The following is a 12,591-nucleotide window of genomic DNA, read 5'->3' as shown; positions in this document are numbered from 1 at the left end:
TTAGGAAGGGGGTCAATGATGAATATGAAGTGATGGCCTGGTTCCCAACTTGTGTACTATCTTGGAATGCTCCTGCTGTGCTACTAATCTGATTCAGATCGCCTTATAATTATTTTTTTTTTTTTGGGGGGGGGGGTGCTTATCTAAACATGAGTAGTGCACCTTAAGTAAATCTTATGCCCATTTAATGAATGCGCTAGGTAATGCAGAGGGAACCACAGCCTTTTATAGTGTAAATGAATCATCCTCTTTGAATGTTGCTCTTTGCTTTACTTAATTCAACCAATATTTTTGAAAAGAAAAAGGTTGACATGAAAGCTAAAATAATGACTTTTGTTTTCTGCCTGGATCAACTTCCGTTGAACGTTAGCCTACAATCATGTGCTGCCAAGATCTGGCCACTGGAAGCAATCCATTTTTCTGCTGGCTCTATTGCTGATAGGTCTGTTATAGAAGTATGGTACATAATATACAATAGTTTACCAAAATCTGGGTGTTATTCGTTAACTCATGCAGGGCACCCTATGAGGCCTCTTGCACACTGCAAGCAAATCAGATTCAGATTCAGATTTTTAATCTGTTTTTACATCCGATTCCGATTCAGATTTTTAATCTTAACTGCATGCTGCGTTTTTTGATCCGTTTTTCTGTTGAATGTATTCAAGGAAAATCGGAAACGGAATCGGAATCGGAATCGGAAACGGAATCGGAATCGGAATCGGAAAACGGATTTGCAGTGTGCAGGGAGCCTAAAGCTGTTGAAAAACAAAATCATTAGAATATTTTCATGCATCCCAAAATGAACCTATAATACCTCTACTGAAAAAGCTGTACAAAGCATTGTCTCACCTTCCCGAAACAAAAGGTTGCTACTTTCACATGTCCAAAGAGCAAGAACTATAATGCATCACTATAGGACATGGGGCAGGAGCATGTAAGTCATTCTCTCTTAATCTCTTATAGAGCAGGCATGCAACCAGAGTCACTGATTTATAAAAATACATTTTGAAGAATAATTTCATCCAAATTGCACATAGCTGTTTCAGGCTGTTTAGTCCAAAAGACCTACAGTAGATGTTTGTCTAACTTATAAATGCATGAAGGAAACAACTGAAGGATCCTTGTGTACATTTTGTATAGGTAGTGTAGTTATTTTATTAAGGGCCCATACACTGGTCGATTTCAGCCATCGATCGATCAGAAATCGATTCTATCAAATCTATCGATTGATCAATTTGCCGATTGATTTTAAACGATTTGATCTATCTGACAGGATGGAAAATCTACGTCGATCTGCTGCTGGCAGCAGATCCATGGCCCATAGAGTTGCATTGGATCTAATGGCTCCAATAATGCATTTAGATAGATTTCCTGTAGATTTCATTCTGAAATCTATTGGAAATCTGTTCCTAGTGTGTGGCACACATCAGATAGATTCCTGTCAGATTCGACTTGACAGGCATCTGACAGAAATCTATCTGATGGTTGAATCTACTGTAAAGTATATGGCCACCTTACAACTTACCTTTACTATATATTCCAGGCTGAATTGACTTCTGCCATTCTTTTACTCAGTGTATTAATGTGAACATATTTATATCGCCTAAAAATTCAGTTCACCACAGTGGCATCAGTACCCTGCCTGCACTCAGATGCATTTTAGGTACTTTTTGCATATTCCACGTGTATCTTATTGTGTGTTTTTCCGTATTTATCAATTTGCAAGCAAAATAATGTGGATTTTCCACAGCAGAACTATATATAAAGAGATAGCGCACAGTGTGTCTGGAAAAACTGAAAAGTTGACTTTTTTCATCAATTTAACATGGGCTGTGGGATCTTAGGTGTTTTTGCATGCGGACCTCCCCCACCAGCCCAAGACCCCCCCCCCCCCCCACCACACACACACGTAGTGGAAATGCAGCCTTACTAAGGAAGCTATTTCACCTGCGAACATGCAGATATTATTTATTATTTTTTATTATGATTTATAAAGCGCCAACATATTCCGTGGTGCTGCAGTTGAAGGTTTTATAAGTGTAAATGGCAGTTACACAATTTGCATAACCTGCTATATACATGCATCACTAAGGTTGCCTGTTACAGAAGCAGCATACATAATGCATGTATAGTAGGTTGCCCAAATTAAGTAACTTGCCACATAAAATGTATAAATCCCAGGGGCCTCATCTGCACGCATTAACATTTGTGAAAATACCCCATGGAGTGATGCATTAAAGGGGCACTTTGGCAAAAAAATTTAAAATAGTTCTTGACACATAAATGTAAGATATACTGTATATTCCTGCGTATAAGACTATTGTACTTTTGAGCAAATGACCTATCATTTGCATACTTCCTATGTAGCTGTCACTTACAGTAGGTATTCTAAGTTACCAAATCTAAATTTCTTGAGCAATTCTCAAGACTTCTTTTATTTGTAAAAGCATTCGTTGAATGACAGTACTAGTTCAGCTTCCAGAATAGTGTGCAGTGGGTAGACAGGTTCGCTTATTCCCCCATGAATAATGGATTAATCCAAAACCTGTCAGTAAGGGGTTCAGAGGTGTCAGATTATGAAAGCTATTATAAGCAACAGCTACTAGAACTTCCGCGGAAGGTTCGGTTCGCGGAAAAGTTCGCAAACCGCAATAGACTTCAATGGGGAGGCGAACTTTGAAAAATAGAAAAATTTATGCTGGCCACAAAAGTGATGGTAAAGATGTTTCAAGGGGTCTAACACCTGGAGGGGGGCATGGCGGAGTGGGATACATGCCAAAAGTCCAGGGGAAAAATCTGGATGTGACGCAAAGCAGCGTTTTAAGGGCAGAAATCACATTGAATGCTAAATTGCAGGCCTAACGTGCTTTAAAACATCTTGCATGTGTATACATCAATCAGGGAGTGTAATTAGAGTACTGCTTCACACTGACACACCAAACTCACTGTGTAACGCACCGCAAACAGCTGTTTATGTAGTGACGGCCATGCTGGACTACTGCGCAACATGGCGAGATTGCTCTTCCTCACTCAGTGATGTCAGGTAATGTGTGACTTCCTTCTCAACTTTCCATGGCATTGTTAAAAAGCTTACGTTTTGTTTTTAAATTACATTTTCTACTTGCTGTGTACTTGTTCAGTACCGCTACAATGAGAATCCTGTGGAGGCGGGCAAGTCTGCCATTGTGACCCTGGGTAATGGCCGGGGAATGAGGGGTTTGAATCCGATGTGGAGCCTGAGCAACGGCTACCACTACACATCCAAGGAGGGCAGCGGGCAGGCATGCACGCCCGCCCACCCCGAGGTAGTGACCAAAAATAACAATACAGGAGGCGGACTTTCGAGGCCCTGCTGTGTATTTGAAATGAATGTACTTTAAATCCTTGAACAAGAACCAGTTATGGCGGGCAAAGATGATACCACATTCCTTTCACGAGAATCATATGGAGGCGGGCAAGTCTGCCATTTATGACCCCGGGTAATGGCCGGGGAATGAGGGATGGAATCCGGTGTGGAGCCTGAGAAACGGCTACCACTACACATCCAAGGAGGGCAGCAGGCAGGCACGCACGCCCGCCCCGAAGTAGTGACCAAAAATAACAATACAGGAGGCGGACTTTCGAGGCCCTGCTGTGTATTTGAAATGAATTAACTTTAAATCCTTTAACGGGAATCCATTATGGAGGGCAAGTCTGCCATTGTCACCGCAGGGAATGAAGGTTGGATTCCGGCCCGAAATGGGAGCCTGCTGAGACCCATGCTGTAGCTGCCCTGACCGTGCTTTGCAGACCAGGCATCTGTGGTCAGATGGACTCTTGAGCCAGCGGAAGACAAACCAAGTCGAAAGCATGTGCCAAGAATGTTTTACGGAGGGCAAGTTTTGTTGGCATTTTTGTAAATTGTTTGAAAATGTAGATGGTTGTATTTTTAAATTGTTTGAAAATGATAGATGGTTGTATTTTTAAATTGTTTGAAAGTTTAGATGGTTGTATTTTTAAATTGGTTGAAAGTTTAGATGGTTGTATTTTTAAATTGTTTAAGTGTAGCCATTCTTCCTCCCCCCAGCCACGAACAATACCATGGGAACGTGGAGCAGCAGAAGCCCCCTGTGACGGCTGCCGCGGTTGTTCTCTGCGGCTTGTCTTTTGAGGGGTGCTGCTTTTCCTCAGGTGTTCTTGCCATAGCTGTTTGTGCCTTCTCTCCAGGTGCCTTCGTAAAGCACTTGTCCCTACGTGACAGTTGGCCTTTCCACGGCTCAATTTTTGCTGGCAGAGACACTAGACACCGATCTGAGACACACACGTTAAAAAAATTCCAAACCGCTGAGCCCCCCTGGGGTGATGGCGCTACGGTGGCATCAGCAGCTGACGTTGAAGGGCATGTTGGCTGTCTGGCCATAGCTGGCAATACATGGCGCCGGACACTGCCCCCAGCTGTTTCTGAGGACGAGCTCCCTCTGCTTCTATCATGGAGTCGTCTCCTCCTAGTCCTCTCTGACTCCTCCTCTGAACTGTCCCCCTGGTCATCTCCTCTACCGGGAACATATGTGGTATCCGTATAATCGTCATCATAATCCTCCTGGCCAGCTGCACTTTCTTCAGACACCTCCTCAACTGCACCAACTTCAGGTGTTTCATCAGCCCCCTCCACACACGTTACGTCCATACTATCGCCACCTAACTCAGACGTAGGAGGTGGTGTACCTGCGCCTTCTTCTTGTTGTTGCAGTAGTGGCTGTGAATCGGTGATTTCACCACCACCACCACACCAAATAACTCCTGCGAAGTGTCAAATGCAGCGGAATTGGTGCTTGTTGTAGCGCTGGTGGCTGCGGGAGATGAGGTGTTCTGTGTTAAATACTCAATCACCTCCTCACGATTTCAGGAAGTGATGGCACGTGCCTTCTTCTGAGCACTGTATTTTGGGGCAGGTCCGCACGAAATCACAGCAACACCACCTCGCACAGACCTGCCGGTGCCTGGTGGCCTTCCTCTGGATCTGCCTCTACCTCTTCCTCTACCTGGTTTGTCAATTTTGTCCATCTCGGGGGGATGCTAGGTATATGCAGTGAGCTGGGTTCACTGAACAGTAAAGGTACTAGGATGCAGTGAGGTGGGTTCACTCAACACAACAGGTAGTAGGATGCAGTGAGCTGGGTTCACTGAACAGTAAAGGTACTAGGATGCGGTGAGGTGGGTTCACTCAACACAACAGGTAGTAGGTATATGCAGTGAGCTGGGTTCACTCAACACTACAGGTAGTTATGTGCAGTGATGAGGTGGGTTAAGTAAACACAACAGGTAGTAGTAGGATGCAGTGAGCTGGGTTCACTCAACACAACAGGTAGTAGTAGGTATATGCAGTGAGCTGGGTTCACTCAACACTACAGGTAGTTATGTGCAGTGATGAGGTGGGTTAAGTAAACACAACAGGTAGTAGTAGGATGCAGTGAGCTGGGTTCACTCAACACAACAGGTAGTAGTAGGTATATGCAGTGAGCTGGGTTCACTCAACACTACAGGTAGTTATGTGCAGTGATGAGGTGGGTTAAGTAAACACAACAGGTAGTAGTAGGATGCAGTGAGCTGGGTTCACTCAACACAACAGGTAGTAGTAGGTATATGCAGTGAGCTGGGTTCACTCAACACTACAGGTAGTTATGTGCAGTGATGAGGTGGGTTAAGTAAACACAACAGGTAGTAGTAGGATGCAGTGAGCTGGGTTCACTCAACACAACAGGTAGTAGTAGGTATATGCAGTGAGCTGGGTTCACTCAACACTACAGGTAGTTATGTGCAGTGATGAGGTGGGTTAAGTAAACACAACAGGTAGTAGTAGGATGCAGTGAGCTGGGTTCACTCAACACAACAGGTTGTAGGTATATGCAGTGAGCTGGGTTCACTCAACACTACAGGTAGTTATGTGCAGTGATGAGGTGGGTTAAGTAAACACAAAAGGTATTAGGTGTATGCAGTGAGCTGGGTTCACTCAACACTACAGGTAGTTATGTGCAGTGATGAGGTGGGTTAAGTAAACACAACAGGTAGTATTAGGATGCAGTGAGCTGGGTTCACTCAACACTACAAGTAGTTATGTGCAGTGATGAGGTGGGTTAAGTAAACACAACAGGTAGTAGTAGGATTCAGTGAGCTGGGTTCACTCAACACAACAGGTAGTAGTAGGTATATGCAGCGAGCTGGGTTCACTCAACACTACAGGTAGTTATGTGCAGTGATGAGGTGGGTTAAGTAAAAACAACAGGTAGTAGTAGGATGCAGTGAGCTGGGTTCACTCAACACAACAGGTAGTACTAGTAGGTATATGCAGTGAGCTGGGTTCACTGAACACTACAGGTAGTTATGTGCAGTGATGAGGTGGGTTAAGTAAACACAACAGGTAGTAGTAGGATGCAGTGAGCTGGGTTCGCTCAACACAACAGGTTGTAGGTATATGCAGTGAGCTGGGTTCACTCAACACTACAGGTAGTTATGTGCAGTGATGAGGTGGGTTAAGTAAACACAACAGGTAGTAGTAGGATGCAGTGAGCTGGGTTCACTCAACACAACAGGTAGTAGTAGGTATATGCAGTGAGCTGGGTTCACTCAACACTACAGGTAGTTATGTGCAGTGATGAGGTGGGTTAAGTAAACACAACAGGTAGTAGTAGGATGCAGTGAGCTGGGTTCACTCAACACAACAGGTAGTAGTAGGTATATGCAGTGAGCTGGGTTCACTCAACACTACAGGTAGTTATTTGCAGTGATGAGGTGGGTTAAGTAAACACAACAGGTAGTAGGTATATGTAGTGAGCTGGGTTCACTCAACACTACAGGTAGTTATGTGCAGTGATGAGGTGGGTTAAGTAAACACAACAGGTAGTAGTAGGATGCAGTGAGCTGAGTTCACTCAACACAACAGGTAGTAGTAGGTATATGCAGTGAGCTGGGTTCACTCAACACTACAGGTAGTTATGTGCAGTGATGAGGTGGGTTAAGTAAACACAACAGGTAGTAGTAGGATGCAGTGAGCTGGGTTCACTCAACACAACAGGTAGTAGTAGGTATATGCAGTGAGCTGGGTTCACTCAACACTACAGGTAGTTATGTGCAGTGATGAGGTGGGTTAAGTAAACACAACAGGTAGTAGTAGGATGCAGTGAGCTGGGTTCACTCAACACAACAGGTAGTAGTAGGTATATGCAGTGAGCTGGGTTCACTCAACACTACAGGTAGTTATGTGCAGTGATGAGGTGGGTTAAGTAAACACAACAGGTAGTAGGTATATGTAGTGAGCTGGGTTCACTCAACACTACAGGTAGTTATGTGCAGTGATGAGGTGGGTTAAGTAAACACAACAGGTAGTAGTAGGATGCAGTGAGCTGGGTTCACTCAACACAACAGGTAGTACTAGTAGGTATATGCAGTGAGCTGGGTTCACTCAACACTACAGGTAGTTATGTGCAGTGATGAGGTGGGTTAAGTAAACACAACAGGTAGTAGTAGGATGCAGTGAGCTGGGTTCACTCAACACAACAGGTAGTACTAGTAGGTATATGCAGTGAGCTGGGTTCACTCAACACTACAGGTAGTTATGTGCAGTGATGAGGTGGGTTAAGTAAACACAACAGGTAGTAGTAGGATGCAGTGAGCTGGGTTCACTCAACACAACAGGTTGTAGGTATATGCAGTGAGCTGGGTTCACTCAACACTACAGGTAGTTATGTGCAGTGATGAGGTGGGTTAAGTAAACACAAAAGGTATTAGGTGTATGCAGTGAGCTGGGTTCACTCAACACTACAGGTAGTTATGTGCAGTGATGAGGTGGGTTAAGTAAACACAACAGATAGTAGTAGGATGCAGTGAGCTGGGTTCACTTAACACTACAGGTAGTTATGTGCAGTGATGAGGTGGTTTAAGTAAACACAACAGGTACTGGGGGTATATGCAGTACTGGGTAGTACAATGTGCAGCTCCCTGTCACACACACAGGCAGTCAGTCACTGAATGTGCTGGGCTGCTGGCAGTGGCACACACACACACTATCAATTAGCAAGGCTGTGCATGCAACAAAAATGTGTCAGTTTGACACACAGTAAAAAAAAAAGTACAGGATGAGCTCTGACAAAAGCTAGGGTGCTATAAAGCAATAACAATCAGCCAAGGAGCAAACTAAGCAGCCAAGAACCTAACTAATCTGTCCCTGGAAGAACAAGTCTGCAGCAGCTGTCCCTTTCCTCTCACTAGCAGGCACACAAGTGAGTGTAATGGCCGCCGGAGCCTGCCTTATATAAGGGGGGGGGCTCCAGGGCTTACTGTAGCCTGAATGGCTACAATGTGCCTGCTGACTGTGATGCAGAGGGTCAAAGTTGACTCTCATAGTGCATTATGGGGCGAATCGAACTTCCGTAAAAGTTTGCCTGGTGCAGGCGAACGCGAACCACCAATGTTCGCCTGGAACCGTTCGCCGGCGAACCGTTCGCTACACCTCTAACAGCTACACAGAAAGTGAAATTACAGTTCAATTACTCTGTGACAAATGGACCTTTTATATGTATATATTTTTGTATTTAAAATTTTACAATTGTTTGTTTGCCATAGTGCCCATGTAATATTTCAATATTGAGACATTGCAAAGGAGCTCCACAATGCTGAAAGTGATTGAGGAAGTGTTTTTGCTGCCGTTGAACATCCTGCGCATAACATGCACCGAGGCAGACAGCTAAAAATGGTTAGATGTTTCAATTTTAATTTTGCTATGCACTGATTGGTTTATTGAGGGTTACAGGTGTGTAACACACTTATCTCTTATATAAGCCCTTGGTATTCAAACTGGATAACACACTGTTTATCTTTTATAATAGATCCATGCTGCTAAACACTTAAGTCATTTATCTGTGCACTTAGGTAATAATGGTTTATGAAATTACTATAATGAATTGTTACTGATGGTTTGTGAAATATAGCAATTTGTCTAGTGTGTAGCCATACTTCATAAATCCCAGCATTACTGAGAGTCCATAGAGGATCCACTTAAAGGTACTTTGCTGATTACGCCCAGACCAGTTCAGGGTCTTTAGTGGTGAGAGTGCAGGATGACTCAGTACAACTTACCAATTGACATATCCTCCTGCCTTGCTTTCATATCCTGCCCATCGATATGAATGTGACTATCATTTTTCAAATACTAATTAATTTCACTTCTTAACATGGTAATCATAATCCCTATTGCGTCCACTAAGATTATTCAGTACTAGTAGACCCTAGCCCGTTTAAATACGGACTCTAGGTCTTTTTATGGCCGCCACCGCCAGTGCGCATGCAACCGCCGAGCGCCGCACGCGCGCCCGCTCCCGCCGTGCGCACGCAACCACCGCTTGCTCCCGCCGTGCGCACGCCCGCACCCGCCCACCTTGCCTGCACCCACCTACCTAGCGCACCCGCCCACCCAGCTCCCTGGTCCCAGCTGTCCGTTACTTACCTGGGACACAGGGACAGCTGCTGGACGCAGCGACACTTAGGTTTTATTAGGTAGGATGTTTATTATTTGCAGACATCAAACCATCAAACCTTGATTTAGGTGGTACCTTTAATGACTAACTGTACATGGTTTATGGCTAGCTGTCTAACATTAAGTGTCTTCTTCAGGCATCATACAGAACTGGATCATAACCGTACAACAGTGAATGTAACATATATGTACAGTTCTGACCCAGTTCTGTATAATGCCTGATTAAGAAACGTAATGTTTGCAAAGCTTGCAATAAACCATGTACAGCTGGTCATTAAAGGTACCACCCGAAATCAAGGTTTGTTGGTTTAATGCAGGGGTCCCCAAACTTTGTCGGTCACGGGCCGAGTCAACATACTTCAGACTTCTGGGGGGCCGGAACATTCATAAAATTATGTTGAAAACATTACATTTAATATAGATATTAATTAATATGTATAGGTATTGATTTCCCCCAATCATGTACGGAGGAGAACTCCCAGCAGCAGCCATTCAGTCATGCGGCGCCCAAAAATGCCTTTGTGCACCAGACATTGAATCATACTCAAGTGACAACCTGCTGTCCAGTTGGACAATAATGTCACCTGATGCAGAATTGGATTGGAAGCCAGCGAATGACTGCTTTCTGGCCTCTACAGTATGTGGATGGGTGGTGCCATCACTGCGGGCCGCCGATATTTAAAGGTGCATTGGGCCACATCTATAAGTTATACATTTTGTGTTTGGGGGTCAGTAAAAAAGCCTCAGGGGGCCACATTCGGCCCGGGGGCCGTAGTTTGAGGACCACTGGTATAATGTCTGCATTTCTACTTCATGACTAAACCAGATCATACTTCATTATGTTTATTTGGTGATACCATGAATCGAATTAAAAAATTGTATTGTAAATTTGCCATCTTTTCCATATTCAAAAAAGCGAAATAATTGCAAATAACTTATCCTTTAAGATGGCAATCTTGTATTTCACAAAGCTGTTTTGTAAAAGGACATTTTGGTCCTTTTATGCCCATTACAATATTCTAGTTGTTCTAGGTCACATGAGCTATTTGGGGTCTCTGAAATAAGTTTTGTGAATCAACTCCACGGTTGTAAGGAGTGATGATTCTTGAGATGCGTATTGTGACTAAAACCATTTATTATAGCTACTTACTGCTACTGTAGGAGTTTTTGGACAGGTGAAGTGATCCTCCCTTCAGAGGAAGTGGTAATTGAGAGAGTCTGTACATTGCAAGAAGTTTTGAATCAGGAAGATACAATTTATTGGCTAACTAAAAAGAAAAAGTATAAGCTTTTAGCCAATAAGCCTTCTTTAGGCTCTATTCCTGTAGCCCTACTGAATACCCTGATAGTTCATGATGACCCAGACGGACTAGGAAAGTATAAGGGACTTAAAGAAACCAAAAAGTCCTCCTACTTAAAAAGTCGCATTAAATATAAATTTGCCTTCTTAAAGCAAATGGTTTCAAACAGAAGAGAGGAAGGAGATGGGCACAGCTGCTAAAATACCCTTTATTGTGGCTGGGTTGACACAAAAATCTTACAGCAGTGGGGGAAAGGACAAGTCTGACAGCTGTTTTGCAGGGACTAGCCCTGCTTCACCAGAGACAAATGGTATTTGCAATAATTTAGCTTTAAGTGAGCAAGAAGGATCTCCCATGATGCATCACTACTGAATGTGAAAATCCAGAACCAATGTCTGTACATAGCCATCCTATCTAGTATATCAGAAATATGACATTTCTGGCATCATTTAGATGAGCTTTGTTCATATGAATAAAATAATCACTGTAGAGTTCCTATTTGCCCTGTGAACCTATTACTTTTGTTTATTACTTTTGTTTTTACTAAAGTTTTGTTGCACTATAAGTTTGGTGTTCTGTATCCTTGAGAAGACTTGTAACATTATAAAGTTATCGGAATACTGTACAAAATCTTTTTATTCACAATTTCCAGAAAATAAAAATTATAAATTACATTTAGACATGATCATATAAAATACTGTAAAATTACCCTTTACTGTACATGTTCTGTTGAGCTTTGTTCAATGTCATAGTCAATTAAAGTGAATATGATATATACATTATAATCCAGTTTGGGTTAAGGTGAGAACTAACCTAATGTGCAAATCTCTGTCACCCAGAAAAAAAGAAGCAGCAACAGCTATAAAATTCAATAGCTTTCAATTGATTGATTGAAAAATACAGCTGCTTAGGGTGCATAAACACATCCAATTTTGATTGGCCAATGATTGTCCAATTTTACCACCTACCATTTTATTCATATTACGTGCTACCATACTACGTGCTACATACTACCAGCTCTCATACTACATGTAAATGGTAAAATTGGTCACTCATTGGCCAATCAAACCAGGATTTGTGTAGGGCATCTTCTAGGTAAGTCTTTTTCCATGTTTATCTTCTTGCTGCGCATGTCCCTTTCATAAGTGGATGTTTCCACTGCAGAGCAGGACCCCATATACAATATAGAGATACATATGCAACTAATATCCTGCCGTTTAATTCATCTTAGAGATTTGTTCTTTCAGACTCGGTTCAAAGTTGAATGGGATTTCTCTCTTGTTCATTTTTATTCATGTGCAACACAGTGTAATTTTCAGGGGTGTACCTAGACTGAATAGGGCCACCCTGCAAAAATGATAGCATGAGGCCCTCTTGATCCATGAACCCCATGAGCGTCATATGATCAGGGCTCGGGAGCCGGAGAATGGCGGCAGAGAGAGCTCTGCTAGGAAGCAGCATCTGGAAGCAGGAAAAATTACTGACACTCCCGCTACTCTGCATGGTGGAAGGAGGAACAGGGACAATTTTTGAGCAAACAGGGAGGTTTTTTTGCTAATTGGCTGCACGTACAGGTGGGGAGAGAGAGGAGAAGGGGCCCCCAGAGTCTCTGGGTCCCCTGCGATGGCAAGGGTCACAGGGGTGATTGTTATGTCCATGATAAGGTTGTAACATGTGGTCACTCTTGGTATGTAAATTAAAGCAAGCCCGTGACTTTAATGTACAAAAAGGATCAGTGGCATAGCTTAGGAGCTCCGGGCCCCAGTTCGACTTTTACATTGG

The sequence above is a fragment of the Hyperolius riggenbachi genome, chromosome 3 (assembly GCF_040937935.1).
Source record: "Hyperolius riggenbachi isolate aHypRig1 chromosome 3, aHypRig1.pri, whole genome shotgun sequence".
Lineage (NCBI taxonomy): Eukaryota > Metazoa > Chordata > Amphibia > Anura > Hyperoliidae > Hyperolius > Hyperolius riggenbachi.
The sequence above is the reverse complement of the archived record's forward strand: the minus strand, read 5'-3'. Positions refer to the sequence as shown.